At 35.2% G+C, this 5,525-nt stretch overlaps 1 protein-coding gene across 1 annotated transcript in view; it reads left to right on the forward strand.

The window, feature by feature from the left end:
• The first annotated feature begins 4,724 nt into the window (after positions 1-4,724).
• Positions 4,725-5,525, forward strand: part of si:dkey-79d12.5 (maternal B9.15 protein) — a 6,897-nt gene continuing 6,096 nt past the window's right edge. The window contains exon 1 of the mRNA XM_032518380.1: positions 4,725-4,910. The gene's annotated coding sequence lies outside the window, so the exon portion shown is untranslated. The remainder of the gene's footprint in view (positions 4,911-5,525) is intronic.

The raw sequence follows: 5,525 nt of genomic DNA on the forward strand, positions 1-5,525 counted from the left end.
AACACGTGTGACATCGCTTAGAGCACCTTTAAGTGCAATGTGAAATTTGAGAAGAGAAAATCTGCCCTCTAGTGGTCAAAGACAAACACTGACTATCTGAAAATATATTATTTTTTTTTGCTTTTCCACTCTCTCTGTTATTGTTTCATATTTACTTATTTAATCTCTTCTCTCCTTCATTTTTCAAATTCATATTGTAACATATATGGCCTGTCATTGGTTTATTACTTTTACATATCCGTCAGGAAATTAGGAAAATTAATTAAAATGTTTAAATAAAAAGATCCAAAAAAATAAATTAAAAAGTAGTTGTGGAAAGTAGAGCTAGGCAAAATATCAATATCATATTGATATTGTGATGTGAGACTAGATATCTTAGATTTTGGATATTGTAGTATGGCTCAACGATTTTAAAGGCTGCATTACAGTAAAGTTATGTAATTTTCTGAACTTACCAGACTTTTCACAGTTCTATTATTTTCCTTTAGCCACTTAGTCATATCTACATTACTGATGATTATTTATCAAAAATGTCATTGTGTAAATATTTTGTAAACGCACCAATGGTCAACCCTACAATATTGACTTTACGGTATTTGGTCAAAAATATATTTGATTTTCACTATATGGCCCAGTCTTAGAGGAAAGTAACATCTCAAGCACTGCACTCTTGAGGTTCTTGTCTTTCAATTGTACAACAGTTTACATTTCTTCATTTAAGATGGAAATTGAGTCTTCTATTTATATTTTCTTCACAGCATTAGTTAGAAATTACCCCAAAACTATTCATTATAAACTACTATCAGCAGTATTAAAATGATGCTCGCACAACTAGCATATTATAAATTAAGAATATATTTAATAATAGAACACTCTGAAAGGGATCCTTCTGCATCATTATTACTTTTAATACTTAAGTATATTTAGCTTATAATACTTTCATACTTTAACTTAAGTAACATTTTGAATGTATTTTTTTAACCTGTAATTTAGTAGTCTATCTTAAATTGCAGTATGCCTAGAATTATTCAAATAACTGATCTAAATACTTTCCACCGTTGTTAAAAAGTAAATTACTACATAATTGCAGGCCATTTTTTATAGGTAGAGAAAAGCAACAACACTGTACGGTACTATCTTGTTAATATGGTAGGAGCATGCACTGCTGCAGTCAGCAATGTTGCTAACTGCTGGTGTTTATGGACACTTTATTGATCTTAAACATAGACACAGCTATGGGGCGCCGTTTGTAAAGCGGCTCGTGCTGAAAATAACTGCACATGTTTTGCACATTAGCTTTAAATAATGTTTAAAAACCTGGTATGAATTTTGAGGGTCACTTTCTTGCACATTTACAACAATATTTGTCAACTTGGAAATATTTAAATAGTTAAATCCAAATATAAATGTTACACCTAAATGTAAATGTTAAATCTATTGCTAACTAAATCTAATGTTAAATCTAAATCTAAAGTTAAATCTAATATAAATCTAAATCTAAATGTTAAATTAAATCTAAACTCTAAATGTTAATCTAAATATTAATCTAAATCTAATGTTAAATCAAATCTAAATCTAAATATTAAATCTAAATATTAATCTAAATCTAAATGTTAAATCTAATTAAATGTAAATCTAAATCTAAATCTAATGTAAATCTAAATATAAATCTAAATCTAAATGTTAAATCTAAATCTAAATGTTAAATCTAAATCTAAATCTAAATGTTAAATCTAAATGTTCGGGTGAAACAATATTTAGCTAATATGCCAATTAATGTCGGTAACCGGAAGTACCAAAATAAAAGTTGAGGAGGTCAGTGTATGTTTTAGTGTCAAATAAGAATAAAAATCCTCTCATTGGGATATATGGACTCTTGAACTTGGATAACCGTGAAAATAACTACCTAAAATAATAAACACAGTTGGGGAAAACTGTATTTGAAGAGTACTTTGAGTTTTTAGTGTCACTTTTATGAATGGTGTGGGAATTATAGCCACAGCCAGCCACGGGGGGGCTCACTTTGACTGGTCTGTCACGTTCGCTTGCATTAAGGTCAGCAAGAGCCTATCCCCGCCCGCCCCCGACAAGGCACCGACAAGACACTGCGAAATGTCCAACGAATCCGCGTTAGCCGAGAACATCGGCAGAGCCGTCCCGGTGGCTGAACAAACTTATTCAACAGCGACAGCAACAGCCTCAGGGCCACCGCAGGCCACCTCGGTAAGCATGTTTTCCAAATCACGGAGCTAGCAACCCTGTTGTCAAGGCTAACTTAACTAAACTAGCTAACGGTAGCTAGCCAGTAGAGATTTGCTACTACCTTGACAACAAGACAATGCTAGCTCTCGTGATTTGGAAAACATGCTTACCGAGGTGGCCTGCGGTGGCCCCGAGGCTGTTGTTAAATTGGGACACTTTTTGAAAATTTGAACTCTGCAACAATTTACAGATTTTTCCAAATGTCTAAGCTCCAAACATGATGCCTTTCTATACACCCACTCACGTCATTTCCATGTGACCTTTTTTTCTTATCATATGCATAGATGTTGGTAGTGGGTTAATTTCAGTATTCCTTGAAAAAGGAACTTATTGCAAAGCTCAACAGTCCCCTTTTTGACAATACTAAGCTATAAGGAGAACTGTTGAAACAAAAACTTATCTTACAAAATAAAACATTGCCAGTAATGGTAGATTTTTTTGGGCTAGCTGATGGGTCGAAACAGAGTATTTAGCAGCTAAAGAGCCACGTGTTTCCCTTAGAAGTCGAGACACCAGAAAATTACACATTTTTACAAGTTGCCATTATGCACTACATTTCCCACACAGTTTAACACAGGTGTTAATCTGACTGGACACCTACCTCAATTTGTTCTCAATTTGTCGTTATTGCCTAATTTGGGACTCAATTCCCTTGTTTGTGTCCGTTTGAGTAGCCTACCTTTAGCTTTTCTAGCTACCACCTGAATAACACACTGGACGCAAAAAGGATTGACAAGCTAATGTTAACATTTCCCCCTGTAGAATCCCTTCACGTTAAATCTGATTATTTTAACAGCAGTTTTGGTAATCATATACATTGTTCTTCAAAAAAAAAAGACCTAATCGTCCATGAGGACCGCAGTTACTGTTACTGTAGTCAATTACGTCCATCAAAAGCCACAGGTGTTTCTGCCTTCCACTTTAATTGGCAAAGGCTTTGGGCATGCGCATAAATGTTTTCCCACACTCGAGGCAATCTCCAGGGAGCGTAACTAAAACACCATTTAATAAAGTTTTCATATCCAACGAAGACCCTGAAATTGTATAATAATGATAAATAATAGCAACAACCAGGATTATTTTATGTCATGCATTAATCCAGAATTGTGTTGATTTCTAAATTACTCTGTAGCGTACCACTTAAACCACACTTTTTTTCTGCTGCTGCCAGCAGGGGGGGCTTTCCCCATTTGCCTCAAATGACCCAATTTTAACAGAATAAATAACCACTAGATAGATAGATAACTAACTAGATACAGTTAGCTCCAATTAAAATGTCTAAATTAAAATGCAATGATAATGAAAAATCAAAAATTGAATGTGTGTAATAACATTATACATTATAAGTAGCTTACTCCTACTCTAACTTTTTACTAAATACTTCTGTCAAGACTTTTACTTAAAATCAGGAGTTTTACTTGTAATGGAGTACTGTTATATGATAATATGATAAGATAGTTAAAGACGAAATCAGGGGGCCACTTCAGAGCATATTAACATCTAGGAGAGAAGGGCACCCCGAACCGAACTCTGGGGGACCTCAGTAGTGAGGCCACAGGGTCCAGACACACCTTCCTTCTTTCCTTGAGGTATGTAAACACAGAGTGCAGAACCTGAGACATCCAGTTACTGTATTTGATATAAGTGTACTTAGTGTATACAAATGTGTGTATATAAATGTATACATTTGGATGATGACGCTTTAGCACCTTTACTTTTAGTAAGGTTTTGAATGTAGGATTGTTACATTACTTTAGATTGTGGTATTACTAATATTGTGGTATTGGGCTACTATTTTACTGAAGTCAAGAGTACTTTTCCCCGCCAGTACTACACTACACTAATACATGTTTAAAAAAAACAACATCTTGTGTCATGCTTTAACATTATGCACAACTCTTTGTATTATTTCAGTTTGAATGCGTACAAGCACTATTTTTTTTACTGATAATACGAACATACTTTTGCTTATGTAAGAGTAGGCCTCTTTTACACGCTGGGGTTGCTACTTTTACTGAAGTAAAGGATTTGAGTGTTGTTTAACGTATTGTTCTGATAAATAAGAAAATAGAAAAAATCTATCAACCATTAATTAAGGAATTAGTTACAACATATTTGGTAAAGGCCTAGAAAGAAAAAAGGATATATAGGCCTAAAACAATGAAGTCACACTGTATCTGCTACACACAGCCAACCCTATGGTAAAAATGGCCCCACCGCATAAAAAGTAAAGACGAATTATTACACCATATTTCATCATAGCATAGTAAAGTTTTCATGGGATAGTAAAGTTATCATAGTGATTTGTAAGGACGGACGACGAACAAACTTACGGTAACTAAGTGAGTAACTGAGTGAACCCCCCCCCCCCCACGCAGTTAATTACCTTGACTGCCCATATTTGGCTCGGGCGGGGTGTAGCTCTCGCGGGGAGCCAGTCAGCGATTGCCCACGACGTGGAGTAAAGGAAGTGAGTCACACTGACGGTAATGTTACGTCTCTGTTGCAGCACCACCGAGAGCAGAACAGAGAACAAGGAAGCAACATGTGCTGACCATAATAACTCCAACACATCAGCACAGACAGCCACGAGACAAGAGCCAAGGACACCAACTGCTGGGTATTCACAGACTGGACACTGTTTTTTCGTGAGTAGGCCTAGCATTCAAGTAGGCTGTGTGTTTTTTTTAAAATGTATTATTATTATTATTATTTTTAACTTTTGTGTTTCTTGTGTTGTCTTTAACTGGAAAATGTAGCTATGTTGATGTGAATGTTATCTTTAAGTCTATTGGTTCCATTGTCACTGTCGTGCTCGTTACGTTGTCACAATTTTCTCGGCGGTTATCATATTAAGTCTTTCATACTTCGTTGGGAATATTTATTTTGATTCGTTTTTGTTTTGACTGATTTATCACCCTTTTCTAAATACCCTACTTACCATTTCGAAGAAGAACTTTTTTTTTTACTTACATGCTTCATAATAATGCTTCATTTACCATGTTAAGTGAGGGTAACTCGATAATGCCTGCCTTCTCTACCGAAATCACATCCGTTTGTTGTAACTCTAATTCCACTGGGGGGGTTTCCGCGTTGTCAAAAAACCCAAATGCGTTATTTCCAGCATGTAGCATGATACTTCCTTATATCACAGCAGAAAGAAAAAGACTAGAATAAACTAGCTGTTGTTTGATCTTATCTATTCTATTTTTCTAGTTGTAATTGACATCCATGTGCGCGCACACACACACACACACACACAC

Source organism: Etheostoma spectabile, chromosome 6 (assembly GCF_008692095.1).
Source record: "Etheostoma spectabile isolate EspeVRDwgs_2016 chromosome 6, UIUC_Espe_1.0, whole genome shotgun sequence".
Lineage (NCBI taxonomy): Eukaryota > Metazoa > Chordata > Actinopteri > Perciformes > Percidae > Etheostoma > Etheostoma spectabile.